Genomic DNA, 27918 nt, shown 5'->3' with positions numbered 1-27918 from the left:
TGGACTTTGGTAAGGCCTTTCACAAGATCCCATATGGGAGGTTAGTTCAGACACTAGGTATCCATGGAGAGGTTGTAAACTGGATTCGAAATTGGCTGTGTGGGAGAAGACAGAGTGGTAGTAGATAATTGCTTCTCAGAATGGAGGCCTGTGACTAGTGGTGTGCCTCAGGGATCTGTGCTGGGACCATTGTTGTTTGTTGTCTATATCAATGATCTAGATGATAATGTGGAAAATTGGATCAGCCAGTTTGCTGATGACACTAGGATTGGAGGCGTTGTGAATGGCGAGGAAGGCTTTCAAAGCTTGCAGAAGGATCTGGACCAACTGGAAAAATGGGCTAGGAAATGGCAGATGGAGTTTAATGCAGACAAGTGTGAGGTGTTGCATTTTGGAAGGACAAGTCAAGGTAGGACATACACAGTAAATGGTAGGGCACTGAGGAGTGCGGAGGAACAAAGGGATCTGGGAGTTCAGATACATAATTCCCTGAAAATGGTATCACAGGTGGACAGGGTGGTAAAGAAGGATTTTGGCATCATGACATTCATAAATCAAAGTATTGAGTATAGGAGTTGGGATGTTATGATGAGGTTGTATAAGACATAGGTGAGGCCAAATTTGGAATACTGTGTGCAGTTCTGATCACCTAACTATAGGAAGGATATCAGTAAGATTGAAAGTGTGCAGAGATTTACTAGGTTGTTGCTGGGTCTTCAGGAGTTGAGTTACAGGGAAAGATTGAACAGGTTAGGACTTTATTCCTTGGAGTGTAGAAGAATGAGGGGAGATTTCATCGAGGTTTACAAAATAATGAGGGGTATAGATAGAGTAAATGCAAATAGGCTCTTTCCACTTAGATTAGGAGAGATAAATACAGGAGGACATGGCTTTAGGGTGAAAGGGGAAAGATTTAAGGGGAACATTAGGGGGAACTTCTTCACTCAGAGAGTGGTGGGAGTGTGAAACGAGCTGCCATCTGACGTGGTAAATGCGGGCTCACTCTTAAGTTTTAAGAACAAATTGGATAAATACATGGATGGGAGAGGTCTGGAGGGTTATGGACTGGGCGTGGGTCAATGAGACTCGTGGAATATAGTTTCGGCACAAACCAGAAGGGCCAAATGGCCTGTTTTTTTCTGTGCTGTAGTGTTCTATGGTTCTATGGTAACATCTATGGAAATGAATAAACAGTCCACGTTTTGAGCTGAGACCTTTCATCAGGACTGGAAAGGAAGGGGGAAGAAGCCAAAATATGAAGGTGGGAGGAAGGGAAGGAGTACAAGCTAGAAGGTGATAGGTAAAGCCAACTGGGTGGGGGAGGAGGATGAAGTGAGAAGATTTGGGAGGTGGTAGAGGGCTGGAAAAGAAGGAATTTAATAGGAGAGGAGAGTGGACCATGGAAGAAAGGGGAGGTCATAAACAGATGAGGAGAAGAGAACAGGTAAGTGGGGGGGGGGATGGGGAAATTGAAGAAAAGGAGGAGGAAGGGGGAAATTTACTGGAAGATGTTCATGCCATTGGGTTGGAGATGGAATATCAAGTCTTATTCCTACAACTGATTCCGTTCCTTCAATCTAATTCATTGATGCCAACCCAGATTCCCCATTCATGCTGGTCCCATTTACTAACATTTGGCCCTCTGAATCTTTCCTATCCATGTTCTATACTTGTCTTATTTCATCTGCCTCAACCACATACTCTGGAAGCTCATCTCATCCATCCAAGTTCAAACTAAATTAATATCAAAGTACATGAATGTCACAATGTACAACCTAAGATTTGTTTCCTTGCAGGTATTCACAGTAAATCCAAAGAAAATCAATAGAATCAATGAAAGACCATACTCAAAGTGGACAAACAGCTAATTTGTGCAAGACAACAAACTGTGCAAATACAAAATAATAATAATAAATGAAAAAGCAACAATTATTGAGAACGTGAGATGAAGAGTCCTAGAAAGTGAGCCCACAGGTTATGGGAACAGTTCGGTCATGGGGCAAATGAAGTTGAGTGAAGTTATTCCTTTTGGTTCAAAAGCCAATGGCAGAGGGGTAATAATTGTTCCTGAACCTGGTGGTGTGGGTCCTGTACCTCCTTCCTGATGGCAGCATTCAGAGAGCACGGCCTGAATGATGGGTGTCCTTAATGATGGATGCTGCTTACCTGCAACGGCCATATACCAATCCCCATGTGAAGAAGTTTCCCTTCACCTTTAAAGTAAAATTTTTCCTTCTCGCCTTAAATCTCTGCCCTATACTTGTTTTGAGTCCTTTACCCTGGAAGAAGGAATCAAGCCACATCTGTGCCTCTCATGATTTTATGCACCTCTATGAAGTCTCCCTCAAGTCCCCTACACTCCAAGGAATAAAGTCTTAGTGTGCTCAACCTCTCCCTGTAGCTCAGGCCCTCAAGTCCTGGAAAGGTTCCCGTCAATCATCTTTGCACTCCAGCATAATGATGTCTTTCCTACAAGAGGATGACTAAAGCTGTAATGATACTCCAAGTGTAGCCTTACCAATGACATGTACAACTGCAATACAATGTCCCAAGCGCAGATCTCATTGCTTTGACTGATAAAGACTAGAGTGCCAAATGCCTTCACCACCGCGTCTACCTGTGACACTACATTCCGGTAACTACGTTCATGTACTCCCAACTCTGAAAGTCTGAAATAATGAGCATGTGTTAACAGAGAGTTACACCAATATATGTCAATTGCTCTTCACGTGACTTCAAGAAAATTCAGAGAATTGTGAGCGCAGCTCAGCACATCAAGGAACCAACCACCCCTCCACAGACACTCTACACATCCTGTTGCCTCAGTAAATTAGCCAGCATAATCAAAGACTGCACCCATCCTGGACATTCTCTCTTCTCCCCTTTTCCATCGGCAGAAGATACAAAAGCCTAAAAGCATGTATCACCAGTCTTCAAGGCAGCTTCTGCCCCATTGTTATGAGACTATTCACTGGTTCCTTAGTACAGTAGATGGATTCTTGACCTCACGACCTGCCACATGATCTTGCACCTTACATTGGACAATATTTTTTTTCAAGAGTTGCTTCCTCAGAATTTGTTTTTGTTTATATTAGGCCGCTTGAAGCTGAACACAAATATAATTTCAGACTACTCGTATCATGTAGGAAGTTGGAGAAACAAGAAATTAACTTTTATTAATTATAATGTGTTCAATTGCATAACAGTGTTGACACTTTGCAATAGTTCAACTAAGGTAAAATGTTTTGTTAACAATTGCATTTATACTCAGTGTTGGAGGGTTCTCACTTAAGTGGCGAACAATAATTAGCCGGCATTGATGAATTCCAGTTGCGCTGATACCGTTTCTCCATTACTGTAATATCACTGCTCGTCACTGACAGAGCCAAGATTTGCAGTGAAGAAGTCTAAATGGGAATGCAGAAAATGAACCTTCAGCGACATATTGCACTTCATACTTTTTCATGCTTGAAGCATGTTGTCATCCAGCTAAATGTAGTCTGGTGCTCTGTAGTTGTCAAGAAAATTTTCAGCAACATCCTTGAATCCCTTCTATGAGATTTTCTCTGGTCCCACAAGAATTTCTTTGAATTGCCTGTCATTGATGACCTGTTTGCTTTGTGGACCAACAAAAATACCTTCCTTAATCTTGGCATCAATTACTCCAGGAAATATCTGTCTCAAATATCGAAATCTTTCACGGAAGCTTATAGCCTTTCTAAAACCTGTTCCCCCATGCAGCATCCACCCTGCCTAAACGTACCCAGGCACGCCTGGACAAGATAGAAAACTATGCAGCTTACAATGTGGGCAACATTTTAATTGACTTGAATTATGAATTGAAATAACAACTATAGGCAATCGTTAACAAATGGTGTGTGAAGGAAATTTCATGGTGATTTTATGCTCAGTAGCCAAAAACCTTTAAGATATACGCTAAAGTATTCAGGAAGCAAAATCATTGTTGTCCGCTCTTATCTAGCTGCACTGCCCTTTCTCTAATTGTTATACTTTGTTCTGTATTGTTATTTTTTCACCTTGTTCTACCTCAATGCACTGTGTAATGATTTGATCTGTATGAACAGTGCGCAAGTTAAGCTTTTCACTGTAACTTGATACATGTGACAATAATAAACCAATTCCAATTTCAAATTCCAACATGGTGAAAAGGTGATGGAACATCAGTGTTGTGTGACCAGAAATAAAACACACACCAGGTACTTAGTTATTTTTTGGATACTATTCTATGCAAGCACATCACTACAATTATGTTCCCATGACTCCCCAGCTCACCAGACTCAAAGCGCCAGCATGAGCCCACCTGGGAACATTGGGTGTTGATACATGGGTGAGAAAATGTTCCAACTCGCCAACACATCTTCCAACGAGAATCTCAGTGGTAATGAAGATGTAAAACCTTTGAATGAAATCTAGCTGATATTTCACTGAATAAGCACTGAGATTGTACCCAGTGGGTGTACAGGAAAGCAGCATGCAGTGACAAGAATCTTTACACAGACATGAATAGGCTGTAGTTAGAAACTGGATCTGAGAATATAGAATATTACAACACAGTTCAAGCCCTTCAGTCCATGATATCATGCCAACCCCTTAACCTACTCCAAGATCAATCTCACCCTTCTCTCCCACATAGCCCTTCACTTTGTTTTCCATCCACATGCCTCTCTGATGATGATAATGATGGCTGGTCCTTCGACTGCAAAGATCAGGAGGGAAAATACCATTGCTGTAGGATTTTTCTTCTCGCTGCACTGAGTAGGTTTACAGTGAGGATCAGTGCACGCGGACCGATTCCACTCTTTGGGCCGGGGGACATTCCACAATGGAACAGTGAGCTGTGATGACTGTGGAGACCACAAGGTTGTAGGCTGAGTATTGGAGTTTTCCTTCTCCTAGACAGACTCTCTGGGAAGGCTAAGAAGTCCCATCTACCCGGGTTTGGAATCGGAGTTTTCCATCTCCTAGACAGGCTGTCTGGCAAGGCTAACGAGTCCCACCTACCCGGGTTTGGAATTGGAGTTGGCCTAGGCTGGCTGCCAACCAAGACTGATGACTCAGCCTGCCCGCCCAGCTATACCGCTGGACACTCGGTCACGCCATGACATAGCAAACTCAGTAAGAACAGGGACGCCATGTGAAGGCGTTGCTATGGATGCAGCAGTGTAGGAGAGGCCATATATGAGTGAGTGGCAAGCCAAACAGTGGTCCTGCAGCGGTCACTACACCTGGAAAGGAGAGACTTCACCTTCCTTAAGTGAGCAGGACGTCCAGCCCAGACTCACCCGTCCCCACATGCCTGTCTAAGGACCTTTTAAATATCCTTAATGCATCTGCCTCTATCACCATCCCTAGCAGCACAATGCAGCATTAAGAAACATTCATTAAGAAACATTAAGAAACATAATGGTTAATAATTAATTCCATCACCTCAAGTCTGATATCCACCTGTACAGAAAATCGGCCGACCTCTACTCTTTTCTTTTGCTGCCCCTGCAGTCCCATTCGCTTCATGCAGTAAATTTATCAACACTGTCACTCATTGAACAAAGTCAAGAGGAAAATCAAAAATGTTATCTTTTAAGAAAAAGACACTTCATGTTATGATGGATCAGAGATGTGAATTAGTTATGAATGTTCACTTTGGATTTCACAAAAAATCTACATAACTGTGAATCATCTTATTTCACATTTTCATAGATTTAGAACATAGAACACTGTAAATATAGAACATTACAGCACCAACCCAGGCCCTTCAGTCCACAATGTTGTGTCGACCCATTAACCTACTCTGAGATCAACCTAACCCTTCTCTCCCACATAGCCTTCCATTTTTCAATTATCCACATGCCTATTTTGGAGCCTCTTAAATGCCCCTAATGTATCTGCCTCTACCACCACCCTGGTGTTCTACATACCCACCATTCTCTGCGTAAAGAACATACCTCTGACATCTCCCTATGCTTTCCTCTGATCAGCTTAAAATTATGCCCCCTCGTATCACCCATTTCCACCCTGGGAAAATGTCTCTGGCTATCCACTCAATCTATGCCTCTTATTATAGTGTACACCTCCATCCAGTCACCTTTCATTCTCCTTTTCTCTAAAGAGAAAAGCCCTAGCTCACTCACTCTATCCTCGTAAGACATGCCCTCTAATCCAGGCAGCACCCTGGTAAGTCTCCTCTGCACCCTCTCTAAAGCTTCAATTTTTTCGTGTGTGCCATGCTCTGCCAGAGCCTCAGTGACCACTTTTTCAAGTGGTTGTCTTGGAGGAAAGATTCTGTGAGTGGTCCCCCATGTCCTTCTCACAGTGTAGTGTTTTTTTTTAGGAGGCCAAGTTGCGAGCTTGACACGCAACCTGGCATGGATAGAAAGCGAGCCTGGTAGCGGCCCGACTGGGTTCGAACTCGGGAACCTTCACTCCAGAGTCCGGCACTGATGTCACTGCGCCACCAGCCAGCTAAAAGCTTCAATACCCTTCCTATAACGGGGTGACCAGAACTAAGCACAATATTTCACGTGGTCTAACTAGGGTTTTATAGAGCTGCAACATTAATTTGTGGCTCTTGAACCTATAGTAACAGCAATGTAGACATGTATTCAAATGTCTGTATAAAGATCAGTAAACAGTTAAAAAAAACTAAATCATATCAATATTTGGTGTGGCCATCCTTAGCCTTTAAAACTACATCAATTCTTTTAGGCACAATGTCAAGCAGTTCAGTAAGAAAATCAGCTGGTAGGTTGTTCCACGCTTTTTGGAAAACTTGCCAGAGTTCTTCTGCAGACTTTGGCTGTCACGCCTGCTTCTCTCTCTTCAGGTAATCCCAGAAAGCCTCGATGACGTTGAGATCCGGGGTCTGTGGAGACCATACCATCTACAGAACTCCTTATTCTTCTTTTCAGAGAAGACAATTTTTTTATTACCTTGACCGTGTGTTTGGGAACATTGTCCTGCTGCAGAATGGAATTGGGACTGATCAGATGCCGCCTGATGGTATTGTGTGATGGATGAAAATCTGCTTATACTTCTCAACACTGAGGATTCCATTAATTCTCACCAGATCACCAACTCCATTTACAGAAATGCAGCCCCAATCCTGCAGAAAACCTTCACCATATTGCATTGTTGGCTGCAGACACTCATCCATGGAGCACTCTCCAGCTCTTCTTAGGACAAATTGCCTCCTGCTTGAGCCAAAAATGTCAAATATTGACTCGCCAGTCCAGAGTACTTGCTGGCATTGTTTAGTACCCTGCTTCTTGTGTTTTTATGCATAGGCGAGTCTCTGACTTTGTTTCCACTTTGGAAGAATGGTTTTTAGGCAGCAACTCTTCCACGAAGACCACTTCTGACAAGATTTGTCCGGACTATAGAGGGCTGTACTTGGGTTCCAGTGGTTTCTGTGAGTTCAGAGCTGATAGCCGTGCTGGACTTCTTCCGATTTAGAAGGGGCATCAGGTTGCACTGGGTTATACACCTACAAAGTAATCAGGTTTTTAATTGAAAATGGTCTATTACTTAATAAGTTATTTCCTTTAATGAGATACAAAAATTTCTCTAACTTTTGATATTTTATGAAAATAAATGGTTGGAAATATAAAATTTGCTCTCTTTTCTAATCACACGCTAATGCAGAAAACAAAAAATAAGGATCTAAAATAAAAATTATATAAAAAATCTAGTGCATCTAAGATTTCCGCACTCTACTAAATCTCCTAAAACTCTAAATGAATTGTAAACCCCGGTGTGCTTTCTTTGGGACTGTTGGGCCAAGGATAGGTCCTCTGAGATGCTGACACCCAAGAACTTGATGTTGCTCACCCTTCCCATTGCTGACTATCTCAAACAGGACTTGTATGCATTCTCTTGACTTCACCTTCCTAAAGTCCACAATCAAATCCTTGGTCTTGCTGATGATGAGTAGATGTGTTGATGTAACACCATTCAATCAGCCGATCTATCTCATTCCGCTCCCATCAAACTTTTGCCATCTGCAATTCTACCAACAACGGTGGATCCATCAGCAATAGTATAGATGGCGTTTGAGCTGTGCCTTGCCACACAGCCATGATTGCAGAGAGAGTAGAGAGGGTTGCCAGAGGTACGTTTCTTACACGGAGAGTAGTGGGTGCTTGGAACTGGCTGCCAGTGGTGATGGTAGAGGCAGATACATTATAGGGTCATTTAGATAGGCACATTGATGATAGAAAAATGGAGGACTATGTAAGAGGGAAGGGTTATATTGTATTTATTAGACAGCAGAACATTATGGGCTGAAGGGCCTGCACTGTGCTATAATGTTGTATGTTCTATGTTCAAAGGCACATTTTCAATGATTTTTATTACCAACAGGTTTTAATGCAGGGGTTCCCAACCTGGGGTCTACAGACCCCTCGATTAATGGTACATGGCATAAAAAATGCTGGGAACCCTCACCTTAATGGATTCATGGATTTCTTTCCCATGAATCATTTGTGCTAGTCTTTTCATTCCAGCTTGTCAACTTTTTTATCCCTCTCAACCTCATTCTCCCACCTTCTCTTCATAACTTTTGACACCCTATCAACGTCCCCTTTAAATATACCCAATGACTAGCCTGCACAGCTGTCTGTGGCAATGAATTCCAGAGATGCACTACCCTCTGGCCAAAGAAATTTCTTTTCATCTCCATTCTAAATGGACATGTCTCAATGCTGAGACTACCCTGTATTCTTAGACTCTCCTACTACAGTATAGGAAACATTCTCTCCACATCCACTATCTCAGCCTTTCAATATTTGTTGGGTTTCAATGAAATTACCTCATCATTCTTCTAAACTCCAGTGAGCACAAGCCTAGAGCCATCAAATGCTCCTATGTTAACCCTTTCATTCCTAGAATCATTCTCGTGAATCTCCTCTGAATACTGTCCAATTTCAGCACATCTTTTCTTAGATAAAAGACGCAAAACTGCTCACAATACTCCATGCACTCAGACCAATGCCTTATAAAGCCTCAGCATTACATGCTTGCTTTTATATTCTATTCCTCTCGAGCTGAATGTTAACATTGCATTTGCCTTCTTCACCACTAACCCAACCTGCAAATTAACGTAGGGAATTCTGCACTAGAGCTCCCAAGTGCCTTTGTAACTCTGATTCTTGAATTTTCTCCCCATTTAGAAAATAGTCTGTGCCTTTATTCCTTCTACTAAAGTGCATGATCATATACTTCCCTCTATTATATTCCACCCTTCTGAAAGAGTAGAGTGACCTTTGCTATTTTCTGGTCCTCTGGAGCCATTCCAGAATGTAGTGATTCTTGAAAGATCATTACTAATGCTTCAATAATCACTTCAGCTACCTTTTTCAGAACCCTGAGGTGCAGTCCATCTGGTCCAGATGACCTACCTACCTGCAGACCTTTCAGCTTCCCAAGCACCTTCTCTTTAGTAATCATAATTATACTCACTTCTGCAAATAAAGTCTTGAATTTCTGACATACTGCTAGTGTCTTCCTCTGACACAAAATACTTAATTAATTTGTCCATCGTTTCCTTTTTCCATTGCATTACTACCCCTTCATTTTCATTTTCCAGAGGTCCGAAATTCATTCTTGTCTTTTACTCTTTATATATCTGAAAAGCATTTGGTATCCTCCTTTACTTTATTGTCTAGCTTACCCTCATATTTAATCTCTTTATGGCTTTTTTAGTTGCCTTCTGTTGGTTATTAAAAACTTCTCAACCCTCTAACTTCCCACTAATTTTTGCTATATTGTATGCCCTCTCTTTTGCTTTTATGCTGTCTTTGGCTTCCCTTGTCAGCTATGGTTGCCTCATCGCCCCTTCAGAATACGTCTTCATCTTTGGGAAGTATCTACAAAGTTGTATCTTGTCCCTAGAAACTCCAGCCATTGCTGTTCTACCATCATCCTGTCATCCCAATGGGTGACTCCTTTCAATCAACTTTAGTCAGCTCCACTCCTATGCCTCTGAAATTCCCTTTACTCCACCGTAATACCGATACATCCGAGTTTAGCTTCTCCGTCTCAAACTACAGGATGAATTCTATCATATTATGATCACTGCCTCCCAATGGTTCCTTCACCTTAAACTCTCTAATCAAATCTGGTTCATTATGCAACACCCAATCCTGAATTGACTTTCCCCTAATGTGCTCAACCACAAGCTGCTCCAAAAAGTCATCTCATAGGTATCCTGCGAATTCCTTCTCTTGGGATCCAGCACCAAACTAATTTTCCTAATCTACCTGCATAATGACATTCCCCCATGACTATTGTAATATTGCCCTTTTTTACATGCTTTTGCTATTCCCGTTGAAACTTATATCCCACTAATAGCTAATGTTTGGAGACCTGTATATAATTCCCACCAGGGTCTTTTTACCTTTATAGTTTCTCAACTCTACCCACAAGGATTCTACATCTTCTGATTCTATGTAACCTCTTACTAAGAATTTGATTTCATTTTTTTTGTGTGAACACAGCCGTCCCATCCCCCTCTGCTTTCTTGTCTGCCCTTTCGATACAATGTGTATCCTAGGTGTAGACTAAAGTCTCCTTTTGACATTTTCAGAATATCAATGGCTCTCAGAATTGTGCAGAATGTTCCCAGCAAATTAGATTTTCAAAGAGACAGATTGCCCCAGAGAGAGGAGGGATACTGACTGGATGTTGACTGGATTGTCTTTTCACAAATGCTGAGTTCTCCCAGCATTTTTGTTTTTATTTTAGTTCCAACATCTGTACTTTCATTTGTTTCCAATTTTTACCAGGTTGAAGTTACCAGATTGATAAAAAAAAATAATGTGGTAAAGATTTAAAGTAATCAATATACTTCATCAGGTTTCTGTGTGTATTTAAAGGAATTAATACAGCCTTTCAGATTCTTGTGTGTATGTTTTGACAAAGTAACTAATTTGGTTATTTTCAAAAGTTTGTGGAAAACAGTTAACTGGAATTTGACTTAGCTACATTCGTCAGAGAAAAAATGAATAGAACACAGAAAAGACCTGCTGGAATGGAAACCACTGCTTTAAAAAAAAATAAAACTTTTTATAAGATTTGTACTTTTTAGCAAACTCATGTATTTTTCACAGTCACTGACAAAGTGATATAGCAGCTAAACTAATGGTTTATCACCTTTCTCATTTTTTATTGGCTAAGTTTTAGCACATTACACACATAATGTAATTGTTTTAATCATGTGGCCTATTAACTAGTTTATCTTTATCTACAGAATTTCTTATCTCATCTGTAAAATTGATAGATTTTACAGAAGCATCATTTTTATTCTTTTGTCTTGGCATTAATTCCCCTCTTAGCATCGTTTCTTGGCTGTTTAATTAGTTTGCTTAGTATTTGCAGAAGCAAGTGAAATCTAAAATGAACTGAAATCTTGGAATTAAGACTGCTCATCATTCCTGACATTCAGAAGTACCCTAAGGATCAGAAAATAAACAGATCTGACAGACCGTTCAGCCCACAATGTTATGCCAACCTTCTAAACTATTCCGGGATCAATCTAACCCTTCCCTCCAACATAGCGTTCTTTTTCTCTATCATCCGTGTGCCTATTTAAGACTTTTAAAAATCCCCAAATTATCTGCCTCTACCACCACCAGCCACCACTCTGTAAAAAAAAACCTATCTACACCCTTATACTTTCCTCCAGTCAATTCAAAATTATATCATTCTTATGAGCCATTTCAGTCCTGGGAAAAAGTCTCCAGCTGTCCATTCATAAAGACATAAGAATATAGAGCATAAACAAACACATTTATTCCAAAACTCAATCCAAAAGTTTTGTTAAATAGAATAAAGAACTTAGATCAGTACAGCACAGTACCAGCCCTTCCCTTCCAGATCATCATTCCTATCCTGGTGCCAGCCAAGTCTCTGTAATGGCCACTACATCATAATTCCATGTATGTATCCAAACTCTCAGTTCATCACCTTTGTTCCTGATGCTTCTTGCATTGAGGTACACACATTTCAGCCCTTCTACCTTACTGTCTTTACACCGTTTATTCTGCTTCTCTTTCCTCAAAGCCTCTCTGTATGTTAGATCCATAAGACATATATTTAGAAGTATTAAATTAAATATCTTGCAAAAGAGAGCAAAGAAAATATATAGTGAGGTAGTATACATGGGTTCATTGTCCATGCAGAAATTAGATGGAGGGGAAGAAGCTGTTCCTAAAATGTTGAGTGTGTGTCTTTGGGCTCCTGTATCTCCTCCCTGATGGGAGCAATGAGAAGAGGGCATGACCTGAGTGACTTGGGTTCCTTAAAGATGGATACCGCCCTTTTGAGGCATTGCCTTTTGAAGGTGTCCTGAATGCTGGGGAGGCTCGCACCCATGATGGAACTGGCTGAGTTTGCAGCTTTTTCTGATCCTGTGTTATTACCCCTCCTTACCAGACTGCAATGCAGTCAGTTAGAATACTCTCCACAGAACACCCTCCATTGACTAGAAATGACTAGAGAATGCAAAATCTGATGCCAGATATTCTGTCTCAGATATAGAACATCACAAGACCAAAACGTCGTGCTGAACTAATTGACTTTGTAATTAAATACCTAATAAAACGGATGTCTTCTGTCTATGCAGAGGGAAGGAGTGCTTTGCACCTCCTTTGTAAGAGATATATCTCCACCCTGCCAACTAGCATTTAAGATCAAAGCTTCTTAAAAGGCTCTTCACAAAAGCCTCTTAAATGCCTCGGTCTAGCATGACTACCTTGCTAGTCTGTTCCTGGCCCCCACAACCATCTGTGTAAAAATTTGGCCCATACATCTCCTTGATCTCACTGCTATTTCCTAATATGATAAACTGAACTCTTGATCTCACAAGCTAACTCGATATGATCCAACACCATATTGTTTACCTGCATTGCACTTCCTGTGAAGTTTTTAAACTTTATTCTGTATTATATTATTATTTTAGCTTGTTCTACCTCAATGGACTGTTGTAATGATCTGATCTGTATGAACCCTGTACAAGAGAAGATTTTCTTGTTATATGTGTCAGAAGGGGGCATGTTGGAGGCATACCCAAATGCAAGACACAGACACTGAAGTACTAGGAACAGGACTCGGAGTGTCAAGAAAGCAAGGGAAGTGGGGAAGAACGGACACTGGATATTGACACAGGCCCTGGACGAGACTAGGATGCAGGGCTTGGGCTAGGACATGGACAAGAAACGCTGAACCCAGACAAGGAACTAGGAACAAGGAGCCTGGGCTAGGACTCCGAGCCAGAGACTGGACAGGGACCCAGAACCTGGGTCTTGACTTGGGCTCGGACTCCGGATCTAGGCTACGAGATGGGATGTGGCTAGACTACGGGACGGGGTGCTTAGACATGGCTTGGACAGGACGAGAGACTCCTGGACAGGAGGACGGAACTCCAGCACCGGATGAGGGAACTCCAACACAGGGCTGGGTAAGGTACTCCTGGGCTGGGTGAGACACATGGACAGGACGAGAACACAAAGCCTTAATTTGGACTTGGGGCTCAGGAATCTTGGTGCCTTGGACTTGGGGCTCAGGAACCTCGGAGCCGGGACCCCTCCTTGGGAGCAGGACATAGGGCCAGGACTCGTACACAGCACACGGAGCCAGGACCTCCTCCTATGGAACAGGACCAAGGGCCGGGGCTCTTCCTATACACAGTACACTGAACACGAAGAGACAGTTTTCCACTCAGGGTAGCAGCAAACAGCCAGACCTACCCAGCACAGGCGAGGCCACTAAGAGACAGTTCCCAACACTAGGTCGCAGCAAACAGCCAGACCTACCTAGCAAAGGACACAAAGAGACAATTCCAAACAACAACAGACTGTTCCTTATCTTGACACGACAAGGCCCCAGTCTTGCTCCAGCAGTTGAACTTGACAGCATTACAGGCAAGGACACAGGCAAAGGCTTCAGAAGGAAGAGGAAGAGAAGGGAACAGTCCAGCAACTGAAGCTGAACCCAGGAGCTATTTATGTAGCCAGCCCAAAATAAGAATCAGGTGCCTCAATTTAGGCACCCCAACAGAACAAGAGTAAACCGGAAAACCTGGAATAAGGATCGATGGACCGGACCGTGAACCGGAATGTGGACTTTACGAACCGGACCATGACAATGTGACAGTAATAAACCAATTCCAATACAAGTTCACATTCATTTGAACTTATCCTCTCTCTTTCCAGTCCGTCCTCCAGTCAAAAGGGCGTCTGGGTACAATGGTCCTTCCGTTGCCATCTTCCGGATAGATCATGAAAATATACGTTTCACTTTACATACGTTTTTCATATTGAATGTGTAACACCCTGATAAAGGTTTCACTGCTAATGTAATGGTCTTTCTGTAGAAGCTGTGCTTGGGTTAAGGTTAGAGATAATGAGTGCTTTGGAATGTGAGCTGTTCAATCAGGGAAGTGGGTTTTCTTTGTGTGCCTGACACCGGTGGGAGCTGTGGGATTTGCTCAGCCAGAGATGAAGAGAGAGAGAACTGATCATAAGATTTGACTTGCTGGGGAACCGTGATTCGAAGGAACAAGCAGAACAAGCAGAGCTCTACTTAGGATTGGTGAATATATATGACAATTGGAAGAGTTCACTCCAACTTGTGCACATTTGATTGTTTAACTAAAATGGGCCCTTTTATGTTTTTCTCTTTCTTTTCTTTGCTAACCCTTTAGCTAAGTTAATGTTCATAAATATAATTCCTTTAATCATATGCAGTGAGCTGTCTGGTATTTCTTGGAACTGAATTATAAGAGGGTAGCAAATTACACAGCATTCACACAACTTGGGATTTGGGATGTCTCAATCTCATGGGTATGGTGGGACTGGAGCATGTATTCCCTAGATATATGCAGCCCAGGGGAACCAGGGTTTCAAATGAGATTCTGGAACTGTTGGAGGCCCTGTTTTGCAGTTTGGAGATTGTTTGGGTGTTTCAATGCTCTGCAATCTCTGAGAGGATTCTAGGAGGCAGAGGCAGCATGTATGAACCTGGTGGCGAGCAGGATGCGGGATGGGGCATGAGCCAAAGTTCGACTCCGTTCTGCTGATTAAAGCTTCCATTGTTTGCCGATTAAAAAGAAGAGGGAGATTGAAACATCAAGGTGAATGCGGAAGGTGAGTGCCGGCTGCCTGCATTTTGATTGCTGGTGGGATCGCTCTGCTATCGCAGGTGAGATGACTCTGATGTGGAGAGAAGAGACTACCTTTTTTATCACCAGTGCGATTGCTCTTTGCCAGCGAGGGAAAGGCCTACTGTTTGGCCTAGAGGAATGTTACCCAGGTTTTCTACATTTTGGACTTGGATTGTAAACTTATTTTTCAGTCTTACAGTTGTTTTTATATATTCTGTATTTTTCATCTGATCTTGTTTTTTTTAATGTGCAAGTGTGGGTATTTTGGGGGTTGACGTGCCTATTCTGCATTTGTTCTTTTTTTTGTGTGGGGAGACGGGATTTGATGACTGTGCTGCCGTTCTTTTCTTTCTTGGTTTCATGGCTATCTGGATAAGAAGAATTTCAAAGTTGTATACTTTTATAATAAATGAATCTTTGAACCTCTTTTTGCCACAAGCAGCTGTGGAGGCCAGGTATTGGGTCTACTTAAGGGAGAGGTTGATAGATTCTTGATTAGTCGGGGCATGAAGGGAGACGGCAAGAGATTGGGGCTGAGAGGGAAATGGATCAGCCTTGATGAAACGGTGGAGCAATCTCCACGAGCCAGGTGGCCTAATTCTGCTCCTATATCTTTTGGTGTTTTGGCCTGTTGTTCAATTCTTGCACCATTTTTGGGTGGTGGGGGCAAGGTTGAAGCCCACGTGATAGATGTTTGATTTTTTTACTCCCTACCACCACCCTCCTCCCACAGCTCCCTTCTGCCATGATTCAGTAAGCCACTGTGCTCTGCCGGTATGATTTTCATGCCATTCCCTTCATTCCAACTGATTCTGAGTGAGAGTCGTGAAGGCTGCCATCTGCCTGCGTTCTTCCAGGCTGCAATCAGCTTGTAATCTCTTCAAGAAATATAACCACACTGTGCGCAGACTTCTATGTCCACAATTAACTCGCATTTCCAGCCTCTATCTTGTGGGCTTATTACAACCCCATTTTCATTGGCTCTCCTGCACCAAGATGACACAAATGCACAAACATACAATAAATAAACCTGAAAATATTACACAACTGCTTAATTAAATAAAACTAATCTTCTTACAGCATTTAATACATTTTTTAAGTTACCTAGATGTTATGTTGACACTGGAAGCGCGGCGACACTCGCAGGCTGCCCAGCTCAATCCTCACTGATTAGATTCATCACATCTTCACTGCCTCAGATTTTTTTCGACTCATCTGGAGCAGCACCTCGTTATCATCAACAGAGACTTTTTCCCAGGGTGGAAATGGCTAATAACGGGGGCATCATTTTAAGGATATTGGAAGAAAGTATAGGGGGAATGATAGAGGTAGGTTTTTTTTTTACACAGAGGGTGGTGGGTATGTGGAGCATTCTGCTGGAGTGGTGGTAGAGACAGATACATTAGGGGAATCTAAGAAACTCTTAGATAGGCACACGGATGATAGAAAGTTGGTGGGCTATGCAGAAAAGGATAGTTAGAAACATAGAAAACCTATACTACAATACAAGCCCTTTGGCCCACAATGCTGTGCCAAACATGAAATTACTTAGGGTTACTCATAGCCCTCTATTTTTCAAAGCTCCATGTACCTATCCAAGAGTCTCTTAAAAGACCCCATTGTATGACTCCGCCACCGTCGCCAGCAGCCCTTTCCACGCACTCATCACTCTGTGTAAAAAACCTACTCCTGACATCTCCTTTGTACCTGCTTCCAAGCACCTTAAAACTGTGCCCTCTCATGTCAGCCATTTCAGCCCTGGGAAAAAGCCTCTGACTATCCACATGATCAATGCCTCTCATCATCTTATACACCTCTATGAGGTCACCTCTCATCCTCCGTCACTCCAAGAAGGAAAGGCCAAGTTCATTCAACCTATTCTCATAAGGCATGCTCCCTAATCCAGGCAACATCCATGTTAATTTCCTCTGCACCCTTTCTATGATTTCCACATCCTTCCTGCAGTAAGGTGACTAGAACTGAGCACAGTACTCAAAGTGGGGTCTAACCAGAGTCCTATATAGCTGTAACATTACCTCTCGGCTCTTGAACTCAATCCCATGGCCGATGAAGGCCAATACACCATATGCCTTCTTAACTACAGAGTCAAATCACGCAACAGCTTTGAGTGTCCTATGGACTCGGACCCCAAGATCTCACTGATCCTCCACACTGCCAAGTGTCTTACCATTAATACTATATTCTGCCATCATATTTGACCTACCAAAATGAACCATCTCACACTTATCTGGGTTGAACTCCATCTGCTACTTCTCATCCCAGTTTTGCATCCTATTGATGTCTCGCTGTAACCTCTGACAGCCCTCCACACTATCCACAACACCCCCAAACTTTGTGTCATCAGCCAATTTACTAACCCATCCCTCCACTTCCTCATCCAGGTCATTTATAAAAAAATCACAGAGCAGGGGTCCCAGAACAGATTCCTGAGGCACACCACTGGCCACTGACCTCCATGCAGAATATGACCCAACTACAACCACTCTTTGCCTTCTGTGAGCAAGTCAAATCTTGATCCACAAAGCAATGTCCCCTTGGATCCCATGCCTCCTTACTTTCTCAATAGTCCTTGCATGGGGTACCTTATCAAATGCCTTTCTGAAATCCATATACACTACATCTACGGCTCAACCTTCATTAATGTGTTTAGTCACATCCTCAAAAAATTCAGTCAGGCTCGTAAGGCACGACCTGCCTTTGACAAAGCCATAATGACTATTCCTAATCATCTCCAAACGTTCATAAATTCTGCTTCTCAGGATCTTCTCCATCAACTTACCAACCATTATAGTAAGACTCACTGGTCTATAATTTCCTGGGCTATCTCTACTCCCTTCCGTGAATAAGGGAACAACATCTCCAATCCTCCAATTCTCCAGAACCTCTCCCGTCCCCATTGATGATGCAAAATTCATTGCCAGAAGCTCAGCAATCTCCTCCCTCGCCTCCCACAGTAGCCTGGGGTACATCTCGTCCAGTCCTAGTGACTGATTCAACTTGAGGCTTTCCAAAAGCTCCAGCACCTCCTCTTTCTTAATGTCTATATGCTCAAGCTTTTCAGTCTACTGCAAGTCATCCCTACAATCACCAAGGTCCATTTCCGTATTGAATACTGAAGCAAAGTATTCATTAAGTACCTCCACTACCTCCTCCGGTTCCACACACACTCTTCCACTGTCACATATGATTGGTCCTATTTTCTCATGTCTTATCCTCTTGCTCTTTAATACTTGTAGAATACCTTGGGGTTTTCCTTAATCCTGTCCACCAAGGCCTTCTCATGGTCCCTTCTGTCCCTCCTGGCTCTCCTAATTTCATTCTTAAGCTCCTTCCTGCTCGCCTTATAATTTTCTAGATCTCTATCATTACCTAGTTTTTTTGAACCTTTCGTAAGTTTTTCTTTTCTTCTTGACAAGATTTTCAACAGCCTTTGTACACCATGGTTCCTGTACCTTACCATCCTTTCCCTATCTCATTGGAATGTACCTATGCAGAACGCCACGCAAATATCCCCTGAACACTTGTCACATTTCTGCTGTACATTTCCCTGAGAACATCTGCTCCCAATTTATGCTTTCATGTTCCCGCCTGACAGCTTCATATTTCCCCTTACTCCAATTAAGCGCTTTCCTAACTTGTCTGTTCCTATCCCCCTCCAATGTTATGGTAAGTGAGATAGAATTGTGATCACTTTCTCCAAAATGCTCTCCCACTGAGAGACCTGACACCTGACCAGGTTCATTTCCCAATTCCAGATCAAGTACAGCTTCTCCTCTTGTAAGCTTATCTACATATTGTGTCAAGAAACCTTCCTGAACACACCTAACAAACTCCACCCCATCTAAGCCCTTTGCTCTAGGGAGATGCCAATCAATATTGGGGAAATTAAAATCTCCCATCACGACAACCGTTATTATTACACCTTTACAGAATCTGTCTTCCTATTTGCTCCTCAATATCCCTGTTACTATTGGGTAGTTTATAAAAAACACCCAGTAGAGTTATTGACCCCTTCCTGTTTCTAACTTCCACCCACAGAGACTCCGTAGACAATCTCTTCATGACTTCCTCCCTTTCTGCAGCCGTGACACTATCTCTGATCAGCAGTGCTCCGCCCCCACCTCTTTTGCTTCCTTCCCTGTCCTTCCTGAAGCATCTAATCCATTCCTGCCCCTGAGCCATCCAAGTCTCTGTAATGGCCACAAGTACTCCATGTTCTAAGCTCATCCATTTCGTTCATAATAATCCTTGCATTAAAATAGACACATCTCAACCCATCAGTCTAAGCGCATCCCTTCTCTATCACCTGCCTATCCTCCCTTCCACACTGTCTACAAGCTTTCTCTACTTGTGAGCCGACTGCTCCTTTCTGGTCTCTCCAGTTCGGTTCCCAACCTCCAGCAATTCTAGTTTAAACCCTCCCCAGTAGCCTTAGCAAACCTCCCTGCCAGCATATTGGTCACCCCCAGATTCAAGTCCAACCCATCCTTATTGTACAGGTCACTCCTGCCCCAAAAGATGTCCCAGTGATCCAGAATTCTGATTCCCTGCCCCCTGTTCCAATCCCTCAACCACACATTTATCCTCCACCTCATTCTATTCCTATACTTGCTGTCATGAGATTGCTATCCTTGTGGTCCTGCTTCTCAGCTTCTTTCCTAATTCCATGTAGCCTGTTTCAGGACCTCCTTCCTTTTTCTACCTATGTCGTTGGTACCAAAATGTACCCCGACCTCTGGCTGTTCTCCTTCCCACTTCAGGAGAACATGGACGCGATCAGAAACATCCTGGACCCTGCCACATGGCAGGCAAAGTGCCATCCATGTTTCTTTCCTGCGTCCACAGGATTGCCTGTCTGACCCCCTAACTATAGAGTCTTCTATCACTGCTGCCATCCTCTTCCTTTCTCTACCCTTCTGAGCCACAGGGCCAGACTCTGTGCCAGAGGCGCGGCCACTGTTGCTTCCGCCCCAAACGGGAGTACTTACTGTTAAGGGGGACAGCCACTGGGGTACTCTCTAGTATCTGACTCTTGCCCTTCCCTCTTCTGACTGTTACCCACTTATCTGTCTCCCGAGGCCCCGGTGTGACTACCTGCCTATAACTCCTATCTATTACCTCCTCACTTTCCCTGAGCAGACGAAGGTCATTGAGCTGCATCTCCAGTTCCCTAACCCAGTCCCAAAGGAGCTGCAGCTCGACGCACCTGGGGATCTCCCAGACATCCCACATCTGACACCCAGTACAGAACACCGGCCTCACAGGCATACTACCTATTCCTATTCTTCACAAGTAACTTACCTCGCCTCGACCCGTTATCGCTGAAGCCCTCCTACTTTGACTCCCTCTATATGGTTGCCCGCTCTATAAAGCAGTTTTCTTTTCAAATTCATCCCGCTGGTCTAACTCATTGACGTCCATGTGCCTGCACAGTTGTGCCTTGTTAGATGGATCGTACAGCAAAATTAAAGGTAGGCACAACATTGTGGGCTGAAGGGCCTTAATGGTACTTTAATGTTCTATGTTCTATATTCAAACAATGCATTTTGCTGTTATGTTTTGATGTATATGAGACAAATAAAGCTAATCTTTACCTTCAAGCAACACACATCAAAGTTGCTGGTGAACGCAGCAGGCCAGGCAGCATCTCCAGGAAGAGATACAGTCGACGTTTCAGGCCGAGACCCTTCGTCAGAACTGAAGGAAGAGCTAGTAAGAGATTACTAACTCTTCCTTCAGTTAGTCCTGACGAAGGGTCTCGGCCTGAAACGTCGACTGTACCTCTTCCTAGAGATGCTGCCTGGCCTGCTGCGTTCACCAGCAACTTTGATGTGTGTTGCTTGAATTTCCAGCATCTGCAGAATTCCTGTTGTTTGCGTTCTAATCTTTACCTTTATAGTTCATTAGAAAATCTTACAGATTAAAATGTGGTTGGTTCAGACTTGAAGATTAATAATGAAGAAATATTATGGAGTTATCAAAATTCTCTAGATTAACATATGTGATTCTTTCTCTCTCTCTCTCTGAACCTCACACCTGCTGGTGATAATGAGATGCAGCTCCAAACGAGCTGAAGAAATCTAAATTTCAAACCGAGGCAGCAAGGATGAAATCTAACACTACTCTGATTATGTTCTTTGACAGACTACGAACTGACTGCCGCCAAATGTGTGCAGACAGATGGCAGGCACCAACCTCTCTAGTTCAGAACCAGCGGGGCTGAGAAACGTCTCCGTGGTTGGCAGTTGACAGAGGAGGCTGCAAGGAACAGAGTTCTGCACGACTGCCATGACTGCTGCAAAGATTTTGTGAATGAAGAGATTTGCTGCAATCCATAGCACGCATCGATACAGTACATTTAACATGAGGAAATACTTCAAGGCATTAAATAAAATTTAATAACGGCATTTCAAATTTAAATAAAATGCATGGAATCAAAAATAGTCCCAGGCGGCATGACCAAATATTTGGTTAGATGCTATAAGACCGTAAAAGATAGGAGCAGAATTAGGCCGTAGGCCGTTCGTTTGGACAATCAAGTGCTCTCTGTTATTCAATCATGGCTGATTTATTTTCCCTCTCAATTCCATTCTCTGGCCTTTTCCCCATGGCCGTTAAAGATTGTTAGTCACGTGTGTAGTGAAACGTACAGTAGGATGCGCCGTTTGTGTCAAGGATGTTCCCTGAGCAGCCCACAAGTACCTGCACACTTCTGGCACTGTCTAGCACGCACACGTCACCAACCCTTCGGAATGTGGGAGGAAACCGGAATAGCTGGAGGAAAGGCACCGGTACATGGTACACTTTCTTTCCAGATAGCGGCGGAACTGAACTGAGTTTGTTGGCTTATTGCTACACCAGCACACCTGCACATAGTCCATATCCACAATGCCCAATTACACTCATGTAACCAACCAACTTACTAACCTTTGGAATGCGGGAGGAAACCAAAGTGCTTCAGGGGTCTTTATCCAGGCCAGCTCGAGGAAGTCTCTGATCAACTACCACCAACATGTCACCTGTGGGACCAGAGGAGCCAATACACTTCATCACTCTTACACTACCATCAAAAACATTTACTGTGCTATCCCAAGCCCACATCTTGACAAGTTCGATCACTCCTAACCTGCAGTCAGACACTGAGGTCCACAGCAGCAGTGGTGAGGACCATGAAAGTATGGTCAAGGGAGGCGGAGGAGCGTAACAGGACTCCTTTGAGCCAGTGGACTGGACAATTATGGCTGATTTAGGGATTCCTCTTCGGACTGAATGAATATGCCACAGATGTCATCAACTTCAAGACTTGGGTGGAAGAGTGAGTGCCTTCGAGAACATCCGAGACAAACTCAAACCAGAAGTCGCCAATAAACCGTGAGACTCATAGTCTTCTGCGGGCTAGATCAGTGGCATTCAAGTCTGGTGATCCAGAATTCTACAGGAAATCCAGGCACGACATACAAAAGGCTATCTCAAGAGCGAAAGGGAATTCTAATTGAGGTTAGAGACGGAGTCGGATGCAAGTCAGCTCTGGCAAGGTCTGCAGGCCATTACAGACACACCCAGCCCTGAGACACCGGGCAAGGTCATTTGATTTCCAAACAATTGGTTTTTTGATCATTACGAAATGTCTGTCTGGTGCTTCCCGCTCCCTCCCTCCTCCTCTCCCCTTTTCCCAACCATGATTCCCCTCTCCCTGCCCCCCTCCCACTCTCAGTCCACAATAGAGACCCATATCAGAATCAGGTTTATCATCACTCATGTATGTCATGAAACCTGTTCTTTATTTTGTGTCAGCAGTGCAGTGCAATACATAAAATTACTACAGTACTGTTTAAAGGTCTTAGGCATGCTATCTATATATACAAGATATTAAGAGGAATAGATAGAGTCGACAGCCAGCGCCTCTTCCCCAGGGCACCACTGCTCAATACAAGAGGACATGGCTTTAAGGTAATAGTCATAGTCATAGTCATACTTTATTCATCCCAGGGAAAATTGGTTTTCGTTACAGTTGCTCCATAAATAATAAATAGTAATAGAACCATAAACAGTTAAGGGTTGGGAAGTTCAAGGGGGATATTAGAGGAAGATTTTTTACTCAGAGAGTGGTTGGTGCATAGAATGCACTGCCTGAGTCAGTGGTGGGGGCAGATACACGAGTGAAATTTAAGAGACAACTAGACAAGGCAGATGGAGGAATTTAAGGTGGGGGGGTTATGGGAGGCAGGGTTTAAGGGTCAGCACAACATTGTGGGCCAAAGGGCCTGTACTGTGCTGTACTGTTCTATATTCTACTTCCTACAAGGCATAACCTAACACTAAACAGCTGTGATGCTTCACTCCCAGATGAGTTGAATGCCTGTTATGCACTCTTTGAAAGGGAGAGTAAAACTACATCTATGCAAGTCCCTGTAGCGTCTGGTGCCCCTGTGATCTCTGTCTCGGAGGCTGATGTCAGAACAACTTTCAAGGGGGGATCCCTCACAAGGCATCAAGATGCTGACGGTCAACCTGGTAGGACACTGAAGAAACTTTGCAAGAGTGTTCAAGGACAACGTCAATTGCTCACTGCTGTAATCAGAGGTCCCGACCTACTTCAGAAGGGCGGCAGTGCTCAAGAAGAGCAGGGTGAGCTGCCTCAATGACTGTCACTCTGTGGTACTCACATCTACTGTGATGAAGTACATTGAGAGGTTAGTTATGGCTAGATTTAACTCCTGCCTAAGCAAGGTCTGGGACTCACTGCAATTTTCCTAAAACCACAATAGGTCTATATCTAATGTAATCTCACTGGCTCTCAACTCACTCTTGAATCACCTGGCAAAACCTACGTCAGGCTGCTGTTTATCAATTACAGCTCAGCGTTTAACACCATTACTCCCTCAGCACGAATCAATAAACTTCAAAACCTGGGCCTCTCCAGCCTCCTATGCAACTGGATCATTGACTTCTTCATCAGGAGACCAGTCAGCATGAATCGGAAATAATACTTCTTCCAAGCTGACAATCAACACCAGCACACTTCAAGAATGCATACTTTGCCCTCCGCTCTCCCCTCCGTACACCTCGTAAGGGTTTTTGCTAGGCACAGTTCAAATGCCATCTATAAATCTGGTTATGACACAACTGTTGTTGGCAGAAATTAAAATAGTGAAGAGGAGTGAGATCGATCAGCTGGTTGAGTGGTGTCACAGCAACAACCACCTTGCATTCAACATCAGTAAGACCAGGAATTTGATTGTGAACTTCAGGAAGGGTAAGATGAGGGCACACACACCAGTCTTCATCAGGAGGTCTGCAGAAGAAAGAGTGAGCAGTTCCAATTTCCTGGGTGCCAACATCTCTGAAGTTCTATCCTGCACTGAACATACTGACGTAATTATGAAAAAGGCACACCAGCAGCTGTACTTCATTAGGTGTTTGAGGAGATTGGGTATGTTACCAAGGACTTGGAGCAAATTTCTACAGATATACCATGGGGAGCATTCTGACTGATTGCATCACCGTCTGGTATGGAGGGGGTTACAGGAGCGGAAACAGCTGCGGAGAGTGTAAGCTCATCTAGATCTATCATGGGCACGAGCCTCCCCACCCGAGAGGTCATCTTCAAAAGGCAGCACACACAAAGTGCTGGAGGAACTCAGCAGGCCAGGCAGCATCTTCAAACAGCAATGCCTTAAGAACAGGCATCCATCATTAAAGAGGCCCACAATTTAGAACATGCCCTCCTCACACTGTTACCATCAAGAACGAGGTACAGAACACTAGCTCACTATTTTTGCACTACCTATTGAATATATACTTTGTATATTTTATGTACTGCACTATACTGCTACTGCAAAACAACAAATTTCATGACATATGTCAGGGATAATAATTCTGATTCTGATGACAACCACATTCATCCTTTCCACTTTGTCCCTCTAAAACATCCATACAAACCTAAAAACGCTAAGACTGAGCCACAAACCCGACACAGCAAATCGATGCCACCTTGAAAGAAGAATTCTGGCAATACTCGGTCAGACCACATCTGTAGATGTTCAGGTCTTTGCCTTTTTCCTACGGTTGTGACCTTCCCTGAGTGGCCTGCTTTACTCAGAGGGTGGTTTGAGGGTGGAATGAGCTGCCAGCACAAGTGGTGCATGCGAGCTTGATTTCAATGTTTGAGAAGTTTGGATAGGTACATGGATGGTAGGGGTATGGAGAGCTATGGTCCCAGTGTAGGCATTTTAAATGGTTTGGCATGGAGTAGATGGGCTGAAGGGCCCATCTATGACTTTTCTATGACTCTACGACCTCTGCCAGCGCCTGCAATGTTGCATGTGGTGGTTCATTAAGGAACGAGTAACAACACAGGTAAATCCAGTGACAAACCTGTGTTCCCTGCATTCTTTTCTCCCTTCCACTGGTCCACCACCGCAAGAAGTAAGTTCTCGTGCAGTGTGTTGAAACTCTGACTAAACACTTAAACAAGTTAAACCGGAGCCAATGAAGACAGGGTTGTAGTAAGGTTCACTCTTCCACATTAACGTCGTATGGTGAAAGCTGTTGATAAAAAATACAAACGTATACGGCGTCTGTTTCATTCTGGAGACCAGGCGCTCTCTTCTTTTACCGAGTGTCTCCGGCCGCCCCGAGTAGCGGGCGAGGGGTCGCGTCAAACCGCCATCGGGCCCGGGCCCGGGCCCGAGCCCACCCCGCGTCTGAAATTGAAAAGCGCGCCGGCCCGACCGCCGCTTCCTCAACAGGCACTGCGTTAATATTTTTACTTCAAATACATTCTTATGAACTTACGGCGTTGCTTCTGTAATGTTTATTTGTGGGTAGAAACGGAGCTCTTCACCATCATGCCACACGCACGGCACCCGCCTTCACACCTTCCCGAACCGGAAGTTACACCGGAGGTGACCTCATCACACGGCGCGACATACCATAGACAATGAAAATTTAACTTTGTTAAACTGGAACTTAATTATCAACCTTTAACTTTAACTAGAAAAACAAATCATTTAAAACGTAGACCCAACGAAGTCAAATAAATGCTTTAAGGGCAACACAGGGGTGAAGAAGATGGAAATCTGTTAGGAGAGGGCAGTGGACCATGGAAGAAAGGGAAGGAGCTGGGGAGCGAGAGGGAGAATGTGCGGATGTTAGGCAGAGGTTGTGAGGGTGGGAGGAGGAAAAGGGAAGGGATCCAGATTCTGTGCCGTTCTGGGGCCAACTCTCTGGGCGCAGGGCTCGGAAAAAGCGACGCAACAGCCTTTTAACATAAATCAGCGAGTTGTTTGTTATGTCTCCCCTCTCGCTGTGAAACGGGGGCACCTCTTTTTCCCTTATTAGGGAGAGAGAGAGAGCCTGTGGTATGTTGAATACCGGGTGAACGTGTAGTCTTTGGGGTGCTGCAACTCTGTATCTTTATTGATGCTTTGCTGCATGCTTGAGTGCTCAGTGGAGGGCGCCGATGCTTTTTGCTGGTGGGGGTGGGGGAGGGTTTTTGCCTTACTGCTGCTTGTGTGTGGGAGGGGGGAGTCGGGGGGGGGCTTTGGGGTTCTAACGTTAAACTGTCATTCATTCTTTAGGGCACTCCTCTGTTTTTGTGGATGCTTGCGAAGAAAAAGAAGTTCAGGATGTACATATACATTTCTCTGACATTAAATGTACCTTTGAAACCTATTGGTAACAAGGCCAGAGTGATTAGAGCAAACAGTGGGAGGGAGAGGGGGAAACAGGGGGGAGTGCTGACTGGAAGTTAGGGAAATCGATATTGAGCTGTTCCCTTGCAACACAGTTGTGTTCCAGCTAGCTTACGACACGTGACATACCAAGATTTTCTCTGGATGAACATAAATTGAAAATGTCAGGTTTAACTTGCATTTGCTGAGGTAATGTAAATAGAACAGGTGCACAGGAAGTCGTGTTGCACCACAGAGCAGTTGTTCTGTGAGTTTGAAATGCAAATTGCCTTGTTCTGTGTTTATTTATAGAAGATAATAATTAATCTGAGAGTTACTTTTCATTAAGGGAAAGCCAAAGCGATTAACAAGCATCCTAATTATCTCCTGTGTTGAAAATGTTCAGGTTTGCAGCAGTTCCTGATGAATTAAATAGTGAACTTTTTGGATTGTTTATTTGTTCACGATGAAAATTATAAATAAATATACTGTACAACAAGCATTTTGCACATCGGAACACTGAAGGATTGAGGCAGATGGCTGTCAGAAAAAAAATAAGCAGGTCACAAAGTTTCTTTCTTGGGAGATCGAAGTATTATTTTCTTGCAGATTCTGCTGTGTGGCTGTTTTTTTTTTTCTCTGACTGAAGGAGGAGAGGCAAGCCTATGCAGAGCTAACAACATGAGATTAACAAGATAAGACTTCTCCAAGGTAAATGTTATGATTTAAGATCTATATCCTGGAGTTTTCTGCAATGGAATGTACATAGCTATTTGGATATGCTGAGGTCAGCAAGCAAGATTCAGACCTTCTGCATTGTTCCTTTCTGCCATGAATTTCGGTGGATTTCCCATGATCCCTGCAATGAAAGGGTCAGCATATGAGGAGCATTTGACAACTCTGGGCCTGCACTTGATGGAGTTTAGAAGAATGGGGAGATATCTCATTGAAACCTATTGAATATTGAAAGGTCTAGATGGAGTGGACTTGGAGAGGAGGGTTCCTGCAGTGGGTGTGTCTTGGGCCAGAGGTCACTGTCTCAAAATA

General features: G+C 43.5%; 1 long non-coding RNA gene across 1 annotated transcript; it reads right to left on the bottom strand.

Annotated features, from left to right (window-relative positions):
• Positions 1-4568: 4568 nt before the first annotated feature.
• On the bottom strand, positions 4569-26074 carry LOC134343585 (uncharacterized). Its single transcript, XR_010017281.1, has 3 exons — positions 25994-26074; positions 22124-22215; positions 4569-7501 (listed from the first exon to the last, which is right to left on the bottom strand). It is a non-coding gene; the product is annotated as an uncharacterized LOC134343585 (long non-coding RNA).
• Between the last annotated feature and the right edge of the window lie 1844 nt (positions 26075-27918).

Source organism: Mobula hypostoma, chromosome 1, assembly GCF_963921235.1.
Source record: "Mobula hypostoma chromosome 1, sMobHyp1.1, whole genome shotgun sequence".
Classification (NCBI taxonomy): Eukaryota; Metazoa; Chordata; class Chondrichthyes; order Myliobatiformes; family Myliobatidae; genus Mobula; species Mobula hypostoma.
This window is presented reverse-complemented; position numbering and strand designations above follow the sequence as displayed.